At 37.4% G+C, this 22,539-nt stretch overlaps 1 long non-coding RNA gene across 1 annotated transcript in view; it reads left to right on the top strand.

The window, feature by feature from the left end:
* Positions 1 to 22,539, top strand: part of LOC119625841 (uncharacterized) — a 159,234-nt gene that overhangs the window by 95,876 nt on the left and 40,819 nt on the right. The window contains exon 2 of the long non-coding RNA XR_012090494.1: positions 14,693 to 14,797. This is a non-coding gene — a long non-coding RNA (uncharacterized lncRNA). The remainder of the gene's footprint in view (positions 1 to 14,692; positions 14,798 to 22,539) is intronic.

The raw sequence follows: 22,539 nt of genomic DNA, 5'->3' as shown, positions 1-22,539 counted from the left end.
CTTATGATTTCCCATGTAACTAGTCATGCTGTCTACAAATAAAAACAGATTTACTCCTTTTTCTTCCAATATTTACTCCTTTTAATTTTTTCTTGCATGTTACTGCTTCAGCCCCTGGAAGGATATTAAATAGAAGTTGTTAGAATGAATATACACCCCTTGCCCTAATATTTTAGTTGTATGTGTGTTAGAGCTACACCCTTATAAAACTGTTGCTTTTGCTTTAATCAGTAAGTTGTTTTAAAAAAATTAAGAAAATAAAATTTTCTCACATTTACTCACATACTTATCTTCATTTCTTCATTTTTCTGTAGGTATGGGTTCTCATCTAGTATCACTTCCATTTAATCTGTAGACTATTCTTTAGCATTTCTTGAATGCTAGTCTGTAAGCAACAGATTATCTCAGAGTTTCATTTAAAATAAAATGTCTTCATTTTATTCCCATCTTGAAAGGAAATATTTGCTGGCTGGATACAGAATTCTGGGCTGATTATTGTTTTTTATCTTTTTCTTTTAGCATTTGAAAGACATCATTCCGTATGGCTAATGGCTAGTGTATGTCCTTTCTGAAGTGTCAGCTGTCTGCTGAGTACTAATGAGGTGTTAACAGAATGCCAAGTCAGTCTAGATCTGGCTGGTCTAGAACTCTAATATTAGTTTCCTACTTCTGCTTGACTTCGAAGATATCTGTTCCGCTCTCAGCCCCATAGCAATTACTTTCTTGTAAGACTCCTGTAGTCTTTTCTTGCACAATAGCAGTTCAGTTCTTAGCCAAGGACTCACGGGTGGGGAGGCATTAGGTTCTAGATCTCCCTTCTGCACAGGTACCTCCTATTGACTTTGGTGCCCTTCAGATTCCATCCTCTTCTGCATCTCCAAATTGATGTGTAACTCAGCTCAGGCAGAGTGCTGTATATACTGGACACCAGCTCCAGCTCCACCTGTTTTGGAAATTGTCCACAGGTGGAAAGCAGGGTGAGGTAGTAGGTGGTACACATGGTTCTTCTCACCTTGTGAGCTTCCCTTTTTTCCAAGGGCTAAAAATAATTTCTTTTAATATTTTCCTTAGTTTTGTAGCAATTTATGATGTGCTGGAGCCAGCTCATTTCAGCTTGTGAGAAGCAACTTTAAAAATTTTAGGAATATTGCCAGACAGGTTTTAAATCATTGGTAGATCGAAATCAACCGAACGGGGAATATGTATATCATGAAAAAAGGCAAATGTTACAAATCAAGACCTTTTTTTTTTAATTGAAGAACTGATTGTTAAACATTACCAGCACACCACTGTTTAATGATGGTAGGGCTGATCAGGTACTAATTGTTCCATCATTGCTGGAAGATGAAGTTCCATTTTCTCTTAATTTACTTATTTCTTAATCTCTTTTCAATTTGACTTTAATTGCCTCCGATCTGCTATAAAAGACTATTTTATCCCTGAACCTTTCTGCAATTTTTTTGATGCTTCTTATAACTAGACCTATATTTGGTGATCTTTCTTTTGACCTTGGCTACTGTAAATATACATTAAAAATGGTATTTTTTTTTTCTGTCTCACTAACTGTGCCTTCTGTGTTGTACTTAATGACTTCTTTTTTTCTATTTTTTAAGTGTGGGTTCTATAATTCAGTTTCTCCTTCAGATAGTTGGATGGTGAAGGAAGGGGTTCTGCCATGTAATGAAATTTGAGGTATGCTTTCTTGCCTCTTCACACACTTTTGTTGGTTTGGTGCACCCTTTCGTGATTTTCTATTTTCAATTTTCTCTGTCTACCTTTGTTCCACCCTACTCTACCTGCTGAAAAGATTTATGTCAATGACTCCTCTGATCCTCCAGTGGAGATGAAAGACCTTAAGCTGAGAAATCAATGGAAATAGAGATGAGAACAAGAAGGGAAAGGGTTCTAAATATATTTGTGTACCTGTCAATTTTGTCATCTCCATTCTCCTTTTGATCACTTGTGTCTTCTACAAATTCTAGTTTATGCACAATATATTCATATTGGATTTTGTCAATTGAAACCAAATTCTCAATTCTACTTTTAACACATCCTCTATAAGCCTTCTCTGACTACCCTTGCTCTGTAATATTCCATTTCTTCTGTATAACTAGTAATTTTCTAGTCTTTCCCAAACCAGACATGAAGTTATGTTATTCAATATCTTCAGTTCAACTAACGGCTACTTAAGTGCAGGTATCATTTTCTCTTTCTTTCTTTAGGTTTTTTTTTTTTTTTTTTTTCCCCAGTGTCTAGTAATTTTTAGAAACTCAACCTATCCTGTTGACTTGACACTACATCCTCAACACAATTCATCACTTCTTTTGGAAGAAAAAAGTTTAACTACTTAAATATCAATTCATGGATTTAGTAAAATGCTGAATCCAATACATTTATCTTAAGCAAAATAATTTGATGTGCTGTAGTTATTTATTATAGTTAATCAAATGTGTTTCATCTACCATGATGTGATTGGATGATTGTCATTAACCTTGAAGAACCTCTAGTATTTCTCTTCTAACTTGTTGTGGAGACTATAGGGTATCTAATAAAGCATCTGTGACTGTATTTCCTCTGTTTAGGATATTCCCCTTGCTCTGTATTCACTCTCTCTTCTTGGAACTTTCTCATGCTGGCTTGATTTATCTTCTTTATAACTTGTTTTCACATAACTGAGATTCTCACTCTCAATACAGCTGCCTGTGTAGAGTAATCAAGTACACTTGGCCTTCCATTGTAATACTGCTTACATGATGCAAGTAAGCTACTCAAGTAACAGACACAGTCAATAAAACAAAATTACCATAAATTTTAAGTCACAAGAATGACACATTAAAGACTGGTTTCATTATGAGACTTGTCAGAGAAGTCACAGAAGTTGAGGAATATTTATACTACCTTTTAAAATATCTAGTCTGAAAGACATCAATTTACACATAAGGAAACAAAAGCTCAGGGAACTGGAAATGACCTGCCGTGGTTCATATAGTTAGTTATTTTTAAAGCTGGAAACAGAATCCTGGTCTGATCCCTATTCAATAGCTGTCTCCACTATCACAAATATTTCAGGTTAATTTCTCCTCCTTCTCTTTTGTCCTATTTACCTGCCTTGGAAACCAAACAAATATTCCTTTTTCATTGTTTCTTGACTTCTCATCTTCTCTAGCTACTGCCCTATTTATCTGCTACTCTTCACAGAAAAGAAATGCTACAGTAAATTGACTATACTAGCCCCCTTATTTTCCTCATTTCCGGTTCTCTCTCCAATCTACTCTAATCTACCTTCATTGTACCCCATCTCTACCCCCAAGTTTCATATTAGTGTCACCAATTACCTCCACGTTGCCAAATTCATTGTCACTTCTCTCTTCACATTTTACTGAACTGCCAGCAGTATTCAATATGAAAGACTGTTGTCTTTTGGATTCCTTGAATCAATAAGCTCTGATTTTCTTTCTCCCCTTACAGAATGCCCTTTCTCATTTTTTTCTTGTCTTCTTTGTCCCTTAACTGATCTCTATATGTTAAAGTGTAATTCAACCAGTTGCCAAAATTTCAAAAAAGAAGCTATAAAAAGCACTGATTTGAAAATCTGACAAATATATTACAAAAAAAATAGAATTACAGTCAAATGGACCTCATGAACATAGAAGAAAACGTTCTTAACAAAATGTTAGGAAATAAAATACAAAAGCACATGAAATGGATAACACCAAATAGAGCTTGTCTCTAGAATGTAAGTTTGGTTTAATATTAAAAATTTAATGTAGTTCATCATACTAATAGAATGAAGGAGAAAAGACATATGATCATCTTGACAGAAAAAGTTATTTTACAAAAATTCACATCCATTTATTTATTTATTTATTTATTTATTTATTTATTTATTTTGAGACGGAGTCTCGCTCTGTCTCCCAGGCTGGACTGCAGTGGCCTGATCTCAGCTCACTGCAAGCTCCACCTCCTGGGTCTGCGCTATTCTCCTGCCTCAGCCTCCCAAGTAGCTGGGACTGCAGGCGCCCACCGCCTCGCCCGGCTAGTGTTTTGTATTTTTTTTAGTAGAGACGGGGTTTCACCGTGTTAGCCAGGATGGTCTCGATATCCTGACCTCGTGATCCGCCCGTCTCAGCGTCCCAAAGTGCTGCCATTACAGGCTTAAGCCACCGCGCCCGGCCCACATCCATTTATTGATAAAAGCTCTTAGCACGCTAGGAATAGTAGGGTTTTCCTTATTTTGATAAAAGTCATCTATAGGCCAGGTGCAGTGGCTCATGCCTGTAATCCCAGCACTTTGAGAGGTGGATCACCAGTCCAGGAGATCAAGACCATCCTGGACAACATGGTGAAACCCCGTCTCTACTAAAATACAAAAAATTCCCCGGGTGTGGTGGTGCACGCCTGTAGTCTCAGCTACTCAGCAGGCTGAGGCAGGGGAATCACTTGAACCCGGGAGGCAGAGATTGAAGTGAACTGAGACAGCACCACAGCATTCCAGCCTGGTGACAGAGTGAGAACCCGTCTAGAAAAAAAAAAAAAAAGTCATCTATGAAGAACAAGTAGCCAGTAGTTGACATCATTCCTAATGGTGAAATATTGAATGCTTTTCCCCAAAACCACAAGCAAGGCAAGGACGTCCACTTTCACTACTTCTATCAACATTTTATCAGAACTCTTAGCCAGTGCAATAATAAAAGACAAGTAAATAAAATACATACATATAAAAATGAAGTAAATATGTCTTTATTCAGATGACATGATTGTCAAGATAGAAAAGTATGATCGACCTTCAAAAAAACACAGCTAGAGCTAATATGTGAATTTAGCAATGTCTTAAAATACAAGTTCAATATATAAGAATCAACTGCATTTCCCATCTTTAACTGCACAAAAAAGAAAACAATTAAAAATAAATTCAAATTTTAATAGAGCAAAAAAGCATAACATAGGAATAAGTTTAGCAAAACCATGTAGGATTTCTACATCAAAAATCACTAAAAGAAAAATTAGAGAAATGGATTGAAAGATATACCATATATATTTATTAGAATATATACCACTGTTAATATGCTAATTCTCTTCCAAATAATTTATAGATTCAATGCTATCTCAATAACAGTGCTACCAGGAATTCTAAAAAGAAATTAATAGGCTGATCTAACATTCTTATGGAAATGCACAAGAGCTAGAATGTCAAAAACAATCTTTAAGTAGAACAAATTTTGGGGACCAACCAGGCTTTAAGATTTGCTATTGAGCTACAGTAATCAAGAAAACATGGTATTAGCAAGAGTAGGTCAATGGAAGAGATTAAGAAGTCTAGAATTAGACCCATATTGATACAATTTTGTTTGATTTTCTACAGTCACCAATGCCATATAGTAGGGAAAAGAAAATATTTTCAACAAAATGTGCTACAAAAACTGGATGTCTATACAGAAAATAAAATAAACCTTTATCTGCACCTCACAACAATAACTTGATATAAATCTTAGACCTAAAGATAAAGACTAAAAGACTAAAGATTCTAGGAGACAGCACAGTAGAATGTCCTTAGGACTTTGAGACAAAGCAAAAGTTTTCTAGAAAGGACACAGAAAATTGTAACCATAAAGAGATCATTGGCAATTTGGTATTATCAAAATTAAGTATTTCTGCTCATCAAAAGACACTATTAGTAAAATTGATAGGCAAACCATAGATCTGCATAAAATGTTCATAAAACATATATCTGACAAAGGATTGATATTCAGTATATATAAAGAAATTAGGCTACTCAATAATAAAACTACAACCCCATGTTACAAATAGGTAGTTAAATGTATACTTCACAAGGAAAATTATATAGATGACCAATAAATACATGATAAAACACTCAACATTAGAATCATCAGGGAATGCAAATTAAAATCACAATGAGATACGCTAAATACCAAACAAAATGGCTAAAATTAAAATTATTGACAACACCAAGTGTTGGCAAGGATATGGAACAACTGTAAAGCTCATACATTGTTGGTTGGAATGTAACATGGTATTATTACCTTGTAAAAATGTCTGGCAATTTTCTAACAACAGATACCTATACTATGACTCAGGAATTCTGCTTCTACCAAAGAGAAATAAAAACATGTCCATGAAATAATTATATAAGAATGTTCATATCAAGTTTATTCATAATAGGTAAAAGTGGAAACAGCTAAATTAATCCATCAGCAACCAAATGGCTAAACAAACCCAAGTATAATCACATATGTAATGCTGCTTAACACAGAAAGGAAAAACCACTCATATACAAAACATGGGTAAATCTCAAAAATGTAGTAAAATTTAGTAAGAAATGCCTACCACAAAAGAGCATATACAGTATGACTACACTTATATAAACTTCTAGAATATGCAAAACTAATCAATGTGGCAAAGAATTTAGAATACTGGTAGCCTCAGGAAAGAGGTGTGGGGATTTGCTGGGAAAGCACATGAGAAAACTTTCTAGATGATGATAACGTTTTATATCTTGATTAGAGTTAGGGCAGTGGTTATCAATTTTGCCCACCCCCTCCCTCCACCCAGGTTATTTTTGATAAAGTATAGAGACAATTTAGAGGCCAGGAATGCTGCTAAACATTCTACTTCCCCCAAAGATAGCCCTTCACAACAAAGAATTATTTAGGGTTCAGATAATGTTGAGGTTATAAAACCCTGAGTTAGGGTTACATATTTGCATGCATTTCTCAAAACTCTTTAACTTGAGTGTTTTTTGTTTTTGTTTTTGTGTTTAAGTCTATGAAAAGTTTCCTATAGAAAAAAAAGAACCAAAACAAAACACTGATTCTAGTGAATAATATGCATACTGTAGTAGGGAAATGGGGGTAATGTGGTCTTTCTTTCACTCAAAGGGCATCAAAAAATAACATGGATTGACACATGGATAGTGGGATGAATAAATGAATAGCTATTTGATAAAATATATATAGTAAAATTTTAATTGTACAGTCAACATGATGAGTATATAAGTATTCATTATTCAATTCTCTCTTTTCTGTAAGTTTGAAAATTTTCATGAGATGTCATCCTTGATTTCTTCTTTTAACTCACCCATCCATATTGTCTCCATCAGTATGTCCTGCCTACACTATCATCAAAACATATTTTTAACCAGTTCCCTTTTATCTATTTCAACTCAGTCTAAACTACCAACAAAACTACCAACAACCCTCTCAACAAGGCAATAGCAGTACCCTGCTAACTAGTCTCACTCTTTCTGCTGCCTCTCATGTTTCTTTGCAATGCATGCTTCACCCCAAAGGCAGAGCAATCTTCTTAAAACAGAGCTGATATGTAACACCCCCTGATTAAAATCTGAACTAGCAGTTTGCTGTCTTACTGCCTTACCATGCCCTGCAAGGGTCTCCTGGATCCAACATTTGCCGCCTTCTTGAACTCTTCTCTCTGTCACCTACTGTGTCACAATTATCTAGATAATCTAATCAACTTCTATTGACTGGACATATCACACTTTTTCCCACATCATGCATTTACTCTATCTGTTTCCACTGCATGTGATTGATATCTTTTTCCTGGCTCTTGACATGGCCAGCTCTTTTTCAGGTTTCAATTAACATACTACTTCTTCTTTTTCTATCTAAAATATATGCCTGTAATCCCTTTCCCACTGCCTGTTTTACTTCTTTCATAACAGCTATTTGATTTTATCTTGTTTATTTGTGTGTTCCAGTTAGATTTTAAAGTTCAGGGTGGCAGGGACCTTATTTTGTCATTACAATATCACTAGGCCCAGAGTAGTGTCTGATATGTTAAGTACAAAATAAATGTTTGCTTAATGAATGAATGGATGATATGTTTAGAAACTTGATAGGGTGACAGAGATTTTCATTTGTTCAGTGTCCTAAAAACAACCACATGCTGGAGAATGGAATTCCATAAGGCGCTCTCTTAGATAAAGGAAGTGCCATGTAAGAGACTTACAGAAGAATATGAAACAGATGATCGATCATACAGCTCGTTCCGCAGGCATACATGCCTCTGGGCTCAGCACACTATTTTGATTTTCCATTGACTTGGCTCAGAAATAGAGGATTAGTTAAATGAATTATGGAATGTCTTTCTGAAGATGGAATCTTTGCACATTAGTAAAAATCATCTTGTAGAGAAATATTTACTGACACAAACAAAAGTTTATGATATATTGTCAACTGAAAAAAGTGGGCTTCAGGAAAATGTGCTCAATAGTATCTCCAGACCACTAAGCACCTTGAACCACCTCTTACCTTTCTTAACAACACTCTTCCAAGATTGTTAAGAGATTATTTTCCTGAGATCTTTGAAGGCAGGTACCTTTGGTAACTCTTGGAATCAGAGGAACTGGGTGTTTTTGTAAGTGCTAAATATAGAAAGGCCTTGAAGTAGGTATAACTCTTAGGATATTTACTTAATATTAACTGCCAGTAGTCTTCAAGGTACTAAGGAGATGGTGAAACTGACCAAGGCATTTATGTTGTGTTGTATTGTATTCTGTGCTGTGAAGGAGTTTAATTCTAGCTGGTTTCCAGAATGGACTCCTGTGATATAATGAGGGAGCTGGAGTGCTCCACCCTGAAAGCGATGTGGATGGAGTCATCTGCTATCTGAGTGTTCCTAAGTTTTTCACCCTTACCTTTAATATGTAAATTATGATAATCTGAGAATTCCTCCTGTGTGACTGCAAGAATCCATTCTGTGCTCAGCTCTCTCTGAGGTTCACTGGAGGAATACTACATCAGTTTCCTGAGGCTGCCATAACAAAGTACTACACTCTGTGTGGCTTAAAGCACAAGGAATATTTATTGTCTTACAGGTCTGGAGGCCACAAGTCCAAAATCAAGATGTTGGGCAGATTGGCTTTTTCTGAGGGCTGCGAGGGAGAATCTTTTCCGTGCCTCTCACGTAGCTTCTGACAGTCTCAGGTGTTCATTGATTTGTATATGTCATTCTCCCTGTATCCTCACATCGTCTTCCTTCGGTGAATGTCTGTCACTGGGTCCAAATTTCCCTTTTTATAGGAACATGACTCACATTGTATTAAGGCTCAGTAGGAGGTACTAATTGTATTAGGACTTAATTCTAATGTATTCACCTGTAAAGACACTGTTTTGGAATAAGGTTGCATTCATAGTATAGATTAAGACTTCCACTTTCTTTTTTGGGGGCAACACAATTCAACCCATAATAAATGCCATCCTGGGTGTGGCTGTGCTCTGCTCATGCCAGCCCTCTGTCTGGCTTCATCCCAGTTGTCTCCACATCACAGCTTCTTGATGCGGTGACAACTCACTCCTATCTATCAGTGAAAGGCTGTCATTTAACAGAATCTTAATGAAGATGTGAGGATGATATAAGTAAAATATATGGCAGAGAAAGGAAACTTGAAACTGGATATTAGATACATCAGCTCTTCAAGCCTGGTGTTCACAATCTCTTACTGGGTTCTGGCCATCTCTATCTTATCCTTTGATCCACTGCCAGATTGTAGGATCTTATCTTTCTTAGTGTGGTTTTCCACATTTCAGCAATTTTTTCACCCCCATCTGGGGCTTTCACCAGAGGAAACACAAAATAAATAAACATTAAAATAAACATCCCAGAAATATACTTTTTTCACAGTTAAAACACTATGATATTATTTAAAAGATGGCTTAAAAACAGATTTGCAGCATCTTCATCTGGCTACAGGCCTTTCTGGTTAAGAGTGGGGAGGTATTTGCCTTAGAGCTGCTTAATTAAAAATTATCACCAAAATGATCTTGCCCACAACAAAGAGAGGGCATTCTATATCAACCTATTTAGAGCAGAAATCATTACAGTGTTTTGTGAAAGCATCATCATTTTTTTCTTACTATAACTGTGTCACGGAGTGGGTAGGGTCTCCTAGAGGAATTTGGATGGATCTACACATTAAAATATTATGTTTATTATATGAAGTGGTAATTTTTTTAAAAAAAAATACATCCTTATAAACAGTGTGTTAGGCATATAAGTTACTAGAAAAAGAATTGTTCAACCAAAGGATATGGGGTACAGGGCACCGAAGCACAGGCTACAGTCCACATTTTGCCTCACTGATATATGATTGTGCTCCACATTAAGTCCACCTTGTCACTGACACTTCAAGATAGTGGCAGATTAAAATCTCTTAATCATCACGTGAATGAGAGTAGGGGAGTCACTCTACGGGCTAAGGGAGTAAGAGAAGCCATTGCAAAGAATCCAATACTTGAACAAGGTCATGAGGCTGAGATTTACAAATTTGTACACTTGGGATGGATATAGCCGACAACACGTTGATCCAACCTTCTCAGGAGATTTCACAGAGCAATACAGATGACTTCTCTAAAAAATGGAAAGCTCTGTTAACGCATTAAACCTGCTTACTTGAAAGCAACAGTAGTCTAGATCTCAGTCCCTTTAGAAAGGATATGGAATCTTCAGGTCTCTGAAGTCCCCGCCCATCCCTTTTGTGTTCTCAGCATGTAGGCACAATTAGTTACTCCTTGTCATTCATTAATCTTGATCTGATTTCTTTTTAGAATAGATAAATATTTCTTTGTCACTTGGTTCTACCAGAGGTGGAAATGTAAAAGATAAGCTTGGATAGTAATATGATTTTTCTTATAAAATCAGTTTTACTTAATCATATTGTTACCTGTCAGGGCCCAATAAAAATTTCATTTTTTGAAATCTCTGTTATTAAAAAAAAAAGACTTAGTAGGACTTAGTAGGCAGAGGAGGGCAATGGGGTGGATTAGCAGAAAATGTATTCCAGCAGAAGAAACTAAATGAGCATAGTCCCAGAGTTATAAAAATGTAAATGAAGTCCAAGAAGCTGTGACTATTCCTTGTCATGTCCAGGAATTATGCCAAAACTAAGATGTTGACCTTTTAATCGGGGTGGTGGAGAGGGATGAACGGGTGGGGTTAGAGATAGTGCCAGCGTGTAGGAAGACTGTAAGGTGGCCTGAATGACTTGCCGAGCAGTTGGGGATCTGTGAGGTTCCTAGTAATAGAATTGATGAAACTAGGTGATCAGTTGTATGATAGTTGTTCAGAAAGAGAATGGGCAAATGAGTATGGGCTTTTTGTAGTCCTTCATGACATAGCATATATTGAGGATTGAGAACTGAGACAAAACTTTGTCAGTTCAGTGTAGGTCAACAAAATTTTTCATGTCATGCAGGTCACCACAGCAACCACGTGAAATGTGAAGTGTGGTAATTTGGAAGGGAAAGTTAATTAGATTGGTTTTATTTTGTTTACTCGCTGGTTTTTTGGGGACCTCTTTGGGGTCAAAGTAGATACTAGATATAGCTTTCTAGCATTTTATTTCTTGGCCCAAATGAGTGTCAACATAATGCCAATTAACATGAAATGTGTTAGCATGGGCACGGCACATTTTAAAGCTTAGCTGGCTCCTGACCTGGGGTAATGCTGACTTCCATTTAGCTTTAGGAACCTTATGCTTTTTAGCATGTCCTGGTTAGATATCAACATCTTTAGACCTATTTTAGACTACTGGGAAAAACAGAACTGATTCCTAATACAAAATCAACATCTTTGAGCGTTTATTAAAAAAAAAATGTTAATACTTTAGTAGCCATTTCATTCATTTAACAGTTTGGATTTGGTGACTTTTTAAAAATAATTTTATTTCATTTTCATCTCAAGCAAGGCTGTGATATAGAAAGGAAGTTAGAATTATTATCTGTATTCTGTATTTTACATGTAGAAAAGTTGAGGGTAAAAAAGATGAAGTGCTTTGCCCAAAACTATAGTAATTTGATAAATCTAACCTAGAATACAGGCTTTATGGATTCTGATCCATTAGTCTTCACCTGTTCAATATTTAGTATATTCTATCCCTTAAGACACTATGTTTTTAAAAAGGCAATTTTTGAAAAAGAATTTTAGCATTATAACAGTACAGATATATCAGTACAGTACATTATATCAGTGTCAAATAACAGAAAATATAACTCAAAGTGGCTTTAATAAAATGTGAATTTTCTTGACATACATTTCTAGGGCAATCTGGGATTCAGTTGTGGCTTCATCCAGGATGCTTCATTTTTCTTTATCCCCTGGCATTTTTTATTTTATTTTATTTATTTATTTATTCATTTATTTATTTATTTTGAGATGGAGTCTTGCTCTGTCACCCAGGCTGGAGTGCAGTGGCACCATCTTGGCTCACTGCAACCTCTGCCTCCTGGGTTCAAGTGATTCTTCTGCCTCAGTCTCCCAAGTAGCTGGGAATACAGGCACCCACCACCACACCCGGCAAATTTTTGTATTTTTAGTAGAGACAGGGTTTCACCATGTTGGCCAGGCTGGTCTCAAACTCCTGACCTCAAGTGATTTGCCCATCTCAGCCTCCCAAAGTGCTGGGATTACAGGGCGTGAACCATCATGCCTGGTGCTGGTTTGTCTTTCTATTGTGTTGACTTTATTTCAAATTTCCCAAAGTAAGTAGATAGCTGGCAGTAACTCTGACCCTTCAATGTTGCCGTGTTTGGGTCCACTGGACCTGAGAGAACAAATCTTCCTGGCAGCTCTTGAATAAGCCCTAGGATTCATCCTGATTGGACCAGCTCGAGCCATGTGCCTATCTCAGAACCAGTCACTGACCAGTCCCTGTGGTGTGCTGAGGTACTAAACTGAGTAACAGACTTCACCTCTGGAAGTAGGAATGGGACCACACATGCACTCGAAGTGGGTGTAGGGTAGTTCTCCAAAAAAAGTCTAAGGTGATAGTTCCAGAGAAGACGGGAAATAGATGCTGGGTGGCCAAAGCAACAAACGCCTTCCACAAGGAGCCACCCAAATCCCTGGGTTTGTTCTCTAGTTGATTGAGGAAATGAAACATTTTATTGAAAACTAAGCCCCTTGTCTACCACATAGCAGTCGTCATCACACTGTGTCACTATAATGCAGGGAGACACACAGCTAGATTGTGGGGAAGGTAAAGTTAGCTTCATTGCACCATAGTGTCCCATTCTGAATACAAGTTTTCTAAACTAAGACCACTGAGTAAATTGGACTTGGGTGGTAGTTTCTGTGCTGGCTCTCAATTAGTTTCTAGTTTAGTCCTAACTTTCAGCCTTTCTCTCTTTCTCCACATTTATGCTTGCCACACTGCACCTGTATCCACAGATTTCCTACCTACCTGGTGCTCTTATATTCCTGTGGTTTTCTAGGGGCTTCATCTTCTCCACGGTTTGCTCTTCCTATTTTTGGATCCCTGATGAGATCATTCCTAATTATTCTTCATGTCTCTGTTTGTTACCTGCTCTATGAGCTTTTCTGATCCTAACCCTTCAGGCTGAAACAGTGGTCTCACAAGACCCTATACATTTTTAAAATAATGTACTTACTATATTGCATTGTACTACCTTTTCTAAAATTTACTTTTAAGTGAGAAATAGTAACTATATATATATTTATGAGATATAATGTGATGTTTTGATCTATGTATAGAACTTAGAAAAATTTAATCAAGATAATTAAAATATCTGTCACCTCACCAACTTATCATAGTAATTATTGACTTCCTTATCTATCTTCTTCCACCTGAGTTCCTTTACGGCCAGACCTTGATCTAGTTGCCTTGTAACTAGTAACCATCCCAAGATTGACTCACAGTAGGTTCTTATATATTTACTAAATTGATGATACACAAATGAAAATGTGAGCGAATCATCTGAATAATAATTAAAGGGCATCAACTTCACTCACAGGCCTGTATCATTTACTACGCTTTCTAATATCAAAGTGCAGAGACAGAGGAAATGCTCTGAGGACACTCACCCAAAGCCAGGGTAGGAAAAAGCAGCAGATATCAATCATTGAGGATTGACTTCCCAGGATCAGACCTGTGGGAGACAATATTTTGCAGAGAACTTGCCACTTGCCATCTTTTCAATGTCAGTAAGAGCTGAAGAAATAGGATTGGAAGACTCACAGATCTGTGGCTCAATTAATGATCGTGGCTGCTCATTATGGTGAAAAACCTGTGCCTACGCTATGTCAGAAACTACCTACATCAGAGTGCTTTATTAACTACCTCCTTTTTTTGGATAAGACTGCCAAGAGATGTGGTGTTGTCATCTAACTGGAGATCACTAGTGAATGCAGCTGCTACCTAGCAAGCCATTTTCAGAATATTGTGACCAACTTGTAGTATCTCAGAATCACAGGATGAGCAGAATGTATATAGCTAGAAGTCAAACACCAAAAATAATTGCACAGAGCTGGAAAAAAAATGGCCTATGAGAAGAAGTTAGAGTAATTAGCTTATTTCACTTGGAGAAGAAAAATACGGGGAAATGTATTGCATTCACAAGCTTCAAGTCCACAACGGGTAACTCTAGAAGATGGTGAATTTAAAGTTGTAGATGTTGAAGGATTTTTCTTCCTGTCCTCTCTCCATTTCCCACTTTATTTCTCCTCTGCAATATGTTGATGAAAGGTAATAATGTAGTGATTTCAGAAAATGTATAAGAATAAATATTTTGGACATTGCAGCATTATTGCATTGTCTTGCAACTATTTCTCTCACTTTCCCCTCCCAAAAGAAAAAAAAAAAACAAAACACAGAAAGGAGTAACTATACCATCTGCAAGAGCTCTTTTCTCTTTTACAGCCATCCTATTGCCATCTGCTAAAATCCTCAGCCCACCTGCATAGTGAACAGCATTCATTGTTTTCCAGAAATGTGCAAGAACCACAGTCTCCCCCAAGACTGAAGGTAAGAGGAAGGAAACATTTTACAGCAGCTTCAAGTGAGCTTTGCACCCTGCACCCTACCTGGATTCCTTTGTTAATCTACTGTGTGTTCAACCAAGTTTATTGTCTGAGCAGGGGATGGTTCTTGGATAAAACGGAATTGTAGTGTTTGTTTCTTTTGAAATTTCTGAAGCCTGCAGGGACTCAGAGGTGCTGTTCCTAATGTTGAGAAGAGTTTAGAGGTTATTGTTGGAATAACAATAAGGACTTTTCATTTCTTTTTCTTTTTTTTTTTGCCATAAAGAATCTTCTTTGCTTCCAATTAGAGAATGTTTTTCAGCCAAATTCTGGCATATTCTTTGAAATCATGGCTGAAGTTTAGTTTTCCTTGATATTAAGCAAGTGGCTTGTGATGTTCTGAAAGGGAATTGGCTAACATTTCTCAGTGCTATTGTTATTTTGTGCGAGTAATTCTTCTTTTTGGAAAGCTGTGACGTATGTTGCAGGAATGTTTTCCTTCCCTGGTGACTATTCTTTCAATGTCATTGGTGTTTTCTACCATTGTAGCAACTCCACGGCCCTCATATACTTCCAAACAGCCCCAAGAGGGCTATTCCACCCACAGTTGAGAACTATTGAACCTTTCTCTTTTCTTCACCTTTTTCTATTCAGGAAGAGAGAAGAGGTCTAGCTACTGCTTCCTGCTATGGTGAAAAGATTCTGGTTTGTGTAGCCCCAAACTATGTAATCAGGGCCATAAAATACCAGGAAGGGCCTGAGAGCATGAAACATTGAGAGGGCATCTGTACAAACACGTCTTCAGGTTACCATTTCTCTCTCGCTGTCATCCATCTTTACATACTGGTTCTTAAGTCTGAAACTAAAGTTTATAACAATTTAAGTGAAGCAGAAGGCAGTTCAGAGGAAAAAGAAGGTTTAATTTAAACAACCAGTTATCATTAACTGATTTGAAATACTAGTAGTTATTGTTTGCAATTGACCTATGTGTACATATTTTCCTGACAAGTTCATTTGGCAATTGTATTATTGGATGTCGGTTGACAATGCCTATGACTAGTTTAGGATACTATTTTCATTATTTATTTATATATTGGTTATTCAGTCATTCATTTATTTATTTAGCTTTTGTGAGTGTCATCCTGTGTTAATAACACTACACAATTCAAGTGGGATTGTTTTTAAATCAGTCTTATACATCAGCATATTCTATGCATAGATTCATCAGATTCAACCTGCCTCTCTCAACTAGTTTATTGCTTTCCTTATGAGAAAGAGCTTATGCTGACTTCTATTTCCCCTTCCTGAAACAACATTGCCTTCATAAAAAGGAAAATAATGACTTGGTACAGCAGGTCATTTTAAGGCTGCATCTACATAGGAGATGGGTTTTGTCATTCAATGGCTGATTGCTAGGCAATCAGTCATACAGCACAGACTTAAGCCAGTTCAGTTGGCTTAGCACCTAGAATGATTGCTTGTTTAGTAACTTATCTATTGTGTGGCAATCAACAAACATGGATTGACCATCATAGTGATCAACCTAATAAACCATATTGTTTCCTTTCCATCCAGAACTGTTAATGTGTGATTAACAGTTTGTGATTTGTGATTCAAAGCTATTTGTAATCAATAACTATAAACTCATTTGACTATCTGCTTATATACTATATACTGTGTTGAATAGTGAGTATACAAAGATAAAGGGATCAGGTGCTGTGGAAAGACAAGTTTAGGAGTCAGAGAGATAAGGCTTAAAAATATACCAGCTCTATGGACAAGCCATTTAACCTCTTTGAACTTCAGTTGGGGGACTGCTGTAAGAATTAACTGCATAGCATATACTGCGCAGGGCCCAAGAGTATGCATAATTGTCATATCCTTTATTGTAAATGAGATGTAGCTTCCATCCTTGATGAGATTTAATTATTCATTGTAATTATGTAATAAAATAAATTCTAGGTACACAGAATGTCTTATCATAATTTTAAATTCTTACAAAAATCTAAATTTTGGAATTTAGTATACATATTCTATGTGAGCTATGGCATACACACATTTTTGTATCTAGACTTTTTCCTTGATTATGAAGATAAACTAAAAGTGCCAAGCAGACCAAACATGACCCTGCCACAGCTCTGTTCAGAACATTATCTCACAATTGTTCCAAATACTCTGGGACTGAGTCATCTAATGTAGCTTACAGGAAAACAAGCTGTGTGTTACTGTAGGCAACCTCAATGATGTGGAGTTATTTAAGAATCCGGTGTTGACCACTTCCAGTTGAAAGTGCATGAGCAAATTAGGAAGACAATATAATTACATATACTAAAATTAGGCTAACATAGACACTCTTAATGGCTCAGTATGACCACAGACCAGGGCTTCAATATCAGAGTGCTGTCCCTCTATGTATGTACACATAATTTTACACACATACATATATTCAGGGTGTACCTCACAAGTAAAACTTTATAGTAGATTTTATAAGGGTCTGATGTCAAATGGTGATTAATTGGTTATATAGTTCCTTTCTACCCTGAAAGGGAAAAACCATCTCTTGAAGTCAGGAACACTTCTTATTATGTAATGTTTTAAAACAAACCATCTTAATGACTTATAAAAACAATGATATCTATTCAGCTTGAAATTCTCCATCTTGAGTAGGGCTCAGTAGGGATAGCTTGCTTATTGCCCACTCCAGCTTAGCTGTGGCAGCTCAAGGATTTGTGCTGGAATCATCTAAAGCTAGAGTGGATCTCAAGTGGGTGTGATTTTTGTCTCATCTCCAGGGAATATTTGGCAATGTCTGGAATAACTTTTGGTTGTCACAATCTGGAGAAAGGGTGCTACTGACATCTGGTAAGTAAAGGCCAGGGATACTGCTAAATATCCTAAAACGCACAGTGACCACCCCACTCCACCACCACACACCCCCTCCTCCACCCAAAGAATTGCCCCTCCCAGAATGTCAATCATGCCAAGGTAGAAAAGCCCTGATATAAAGGCTTATTCACTTAGCTATCTGATGGTTGCATCTGTCCATTCACTGAGAACCTCAGCTCCTCTTCATATGGACCTCTCTAATGTGGCCTCTCCACTGTCCACATGAACAGGCTTTCCCACAGCATGGCAGCCGGCTTCCAAGTGCGGGAATGTCCTGATTGAGAGAGCCAGACAGAAGCTGAATTCCTTATGTAATCTAGCTTCAGAAGTCACAAAGCATGTTGTATAGAGTAGCCACAAACTCTTGCTCATATTTGCACCTGTGTAGGGGGATGGGCACATGGACCCTGCCACTCCACAGAAAGAATGTCAGTAAACCATGTTATAAAAGGCAGGCAGGGTGCAGTGGCTCATACCTGTAAGCCCAGCACTTTGGGAGGGCAAGGTGGGAGGACTGCTTGAGACCAAGAGTTCAAGACTAGCCTGGGCAACATAGCAAGACCCCATCTCTACAGAAAGAAAAATAATAGACAGGCTTGGTGTTGTGCGCTTGTAGTCCCAGCTACTCAAGAGACTGAGGCAGAAGGATTGCTTGAGCCCAGGAATTGGAAGCTGCAGTGAACCATGATCATACCACTGCATTCCAGCCTGGGTGACAGACCAAGATTCTGTCACAAAAGTCAAAAAAATGAAAGAGCAGAAAATAAAATTTACCAGAGGGACCATATCTCATTCTTCTTTGTATTTCAGTACCTTAGCAATCAATGAAAGGTAACAGATGCTCAATCTGTGCATTTTTTATTGTATTATATTAAGTAAACTTAATATCTGAAATATATGATAAACAATGAGAAGATTTGGCATTACATATAACAATTTTCCACAGAGTACCTTTAAATAGTGACTTGCTCCACTTCATTATAAAGTATGATTTAATTATGAAAATTTTAATGGCACATTTATTCATCTGGTTGTTCATTAATTCAGTATTCACCGAGCACACACTGTAGGCAAAAAAGTGCTAGGTGCTGGAATACAAAGATGAATCAGACATGCAATTGTCTTCAAGTTGCTCATAGTCTAGTGGGGAAGGTAAGCAACATATATAAATCATTTTAATTTAGGACAGACCTCATTAGAGGTACAAATAAAGTGTTCTGGTGCTATAAGAAAACATGTAGCTCTTTTTTTTTTAAACGGAAAGTGAAGATTTTATTAAGGATGTTCACTCTAATGAATACTAAATCTTTTTACTTCCTCACTCCACACTTCTATAATTGTGAGAGGAAATTGGCAGAATTTCATCCAATTTTATAATACTCGATAGAAGCAGTCACCTAAAACACAACGGAGAGCCATCTGCTGTGCAGCTGTTAAGTTTGTCTGTCTCAGTCACAGTCACTTATTGCTATGGGAAGGCATATCTCTTCACAAGAATATGGTGAATCTTCTTGATGCAATCCTAGGACATTCCAGTCTAGGTGATAGAGAAAAGCAGAAAAGTCACAGACATCCATAGGCTGCCTCAGAAAAATGGACCTGTTTTATAACTTAGTAGCAGCGCTGCTTACCTACGTTATGGAATTATGAGGATCCTCAAGGTTACTCCTGGAAGTGTGTGAATTGGTGCCTCTCATACTTCGAATTCCAAAAGGCAGAATTTGGGCCTCGTGTCAAAGTCACTAGCTCTTGGCAAATTGTTAATCAGGTTTATCCCATCTAAAACATTCATATACTTAAAATACCATTCTAAAATATATGTGGCATTTAGAGAAACAATTAATGGTATTTCAGAGGATGCTTGTGACACTTTATTAGATTCTACATTTGTAATTCAGAGAGAAGAGGAAGTTTCAGAGCAAGGAGACTAATTAGGAAACTGATATAATCGAGGAAAGAGAGAGTGATCTGGCTTAGAGTAATAGCAGAAAGAATCATAATAGCTAATATTTATTGATTATTTGCCACGTGATGGGGCTATATATGGCTTCTTGAGAATCGTCTGTATTTATAGACACAACAATCATTTGAGATAGGTACTATTATTTTACCATTTTACAGATAAAGAAATAGAGGCTTACTAAGCAGTAACCAGTAAAACTGGAATTTAAGTCTACATAAGCCTTTTTCTTCAGTCCATGGTTTTAGTCACTATGCTATTGTATGTGATATAAGGAAAAAGGTGAATAGACCCAAGAAGGAAGAATTTAGATGATTTAGTAATAGGATTGGGTTTAGGAAAAAAAGAAGAGTGAGGCCTCCAGGATAACACTCAGGTCATAGCTTGGATTTGGCCAGCTAGATGGATGCATGTGCAGTTCTCCTGAGTTGGAAACACGAGAACACTGATATTGGCTACTGACAAGCTTAGTTTTGGACATGTTAATAAAAATGAGGTTCCTGAGGGACATCTATATGTAGACGACTGGCAGGCAATTGGATTTGTGAATTGAAATTCAGGGAATAGATTAGTATAGAAGATAGATGTCTGAAAGTCATCAGCTTTGATATGAAACATTGGGAGCGAAAGCGAAAGTCCAGGAAGAATGTGAAGCCTGGGAAGAGAAGGTTGTTCATTACAAACTGTAACGAATATAATATAGCTGAAAGTTGCTCATAATCTAGATATGGAGACAAACAAAGATATGTGAAACAGCTTGAGAATAATTACCAGACAGAATGCAAAGGAGGGCAGCATGCCTCTCAGAATTAGAAAAGACAGAACAGAATTGGAATAGGGTTCATCTGGAAGGCTTCCTGGAGCTTGGATTTGAGCTGAGTTTCCATGAGCATGCAATAATGTGGAGGAGAAATTGAGGAATAAATGGGGGCAGAGGCCTGTGGTGGGGAGCAAAGGAACCACTCCCTATGCCTCTGCCCTTCACTTTTTGTGCATGGGAGGAGACATCTACCTCACCTGCAGCTCAGGCTGTAAGGCTGTTGTCTTTGCATCTGATGTGGAGATTGGAGTCCATGGGACATTCAGTGGGGAAGAGAATACGGGTATAAAGTAGAGAGAACAAAGACAAGTTGGGACCCATAAAAGCTTGTGGTTCTCACTGCCTGTGACCTTGAGTATCCACAGGAGAAGATGGTGCCTTGTTATGATGCTGAATGTCTGCCTGGCCCAGGGGTCAGATAAGGTAAAGGAGAGTTTAGAGGATTGTAGAACAGCGGCAAACCCAGCTTCTGCTCCATACCCAGGATGTGAGTCAGCAGGTAAGTGACACCATGTGTGAGCTACGAAATAAATGACTGCTGCGGCACTTCCACTCTCCCAATCTTGTACTACAAACTCTCATGGCCCAATCTATGCAGAAACCTACAGGTTAGGAAATTCTGGGAAATGGAGTTAGTCCTACCCAAGTGGACATATTACAAGCCTCCAAACCATGAATAAAGACAACCAGGTGTAAATGAAGAAACAAGATTTGAAGAAATCCAGCAGTTTGGTTTAACTCAGAGCTCCTCCAACATTCACGTGTACCAGAAATACCTGGATGTTAAAACATGGAGTTTCTGATTGAGTAGGTCTAGGGTGGCACTCAAGCCTAGGCATTTCTAACAAGTTCCCAAGTGATACTTACACTGTTGGTCTGGAGACTGCACTTTGAGAAGCACTGAAACACAGAGGCCTCATTAAGTTTTAGTGAGAAGTAGGAGTGGAGAAGAAAATATTGCAAAGGAATAGTTAAGAAAAGCTACTGAATACTAGACAACTTCTGAGTGAAATCTGATGTGACAGGACATCATTACAAGTGACTAAAGAGGAGATTGACAGGCAAAGATGGTGTTTGCAGCAGGATGTGCTGTTTCTGTGTGGGAGAGGCTGTCTTGAGTAAAGTTTGGAAGTGAGGAAATAAATTGCAAGATTGTTTACAATAATCTAGTAATACAAATCCAGAACAGGGAGATAAGTGACTGTGGAAACAGAGAGAAAGGATACAATGAAAAAACTACTTTGGGTGCAGCTTCAAATTTCCTCATCCGTACTTTCCCCAAATAGTACAGATTCATGTCTCTTCTCTTTATAACATCAGAGTCAGCCTTTAAATTTTGTCTTTTATAACTTTTTTTTTATTATCTCACCAACACCAGTGCATTGCAGGACATTTGGGAATCAGAAAAATATAAAGAGTAAAATAAAAATTTTCCCTAAGCCGTATATAATCATTACCAAATTTAGGGTTTAATTCTCTTAATTCTTTTCTCTTCTGCATGTGTGAATTTGTACATTTTGTTTTATTAATACTTGAACCTGGCAGACTTTCCTCTTGGCCACACTGAGTTGATCTTAACTGGACAGCTAGGAGGGTATGTTACCAGAGTCCAGCTGAGGTAGCCGGACGGCCCTCAGTGTTTCTGTCACTTTCATCTCCCTTGGATGAGCACCACCTTCTCTTTTCAGAAAATTCACTGGCGTAACATCAATGTTGGGCTGCCAGCAGCTTATCATGGGTTTCAGATTGATGTTTCCTCAGACATCAAGTGAGGGATGAGGGTGATTAGATCAGGTGGTTAAGATAAACTTCTAGAAAGGTGAGATATCACCAGTGGAGCCACGCCCCAGCTTATACATATTATCTCATCTGATGGGACTGCACAGAATCTCTATGAGATAGAAACAATAAGATGAGTGACAACAGGAATAACAGTCAATATTTATTGAATGCTTGCTGTGTGCCATTTAATTCTTAAAACATTCTAATGAGAAAGGTTCTGTTATTTCATCCATTTTACAGATGAAGACTTTCTGGCTTGGAGAAGTTAAGAACTTGAGAGAAAGACAGAAAGAAAGAC

This window comes from Chlorocebus sabaeus, chromosome 22 (genome assembly GCF_047675955.1).
Source record: "Chlorocebus sabaeus isolate Y175 chromosome 22, mChlSab1.0.hap1, whole genome shotgun sequence".
Lineage (NCBI taxonomy): Eukaryota > Metazoa > Chordata > Mammalia > Primates > Cercopithecidae > Chlorocebus > Chlorocebus sabaeus.
The sequence above is the reverse complement of the archived record's forward strand: the minus strand, read 5'-3'. Positions and strand labels throughout refer to the sequence as shown.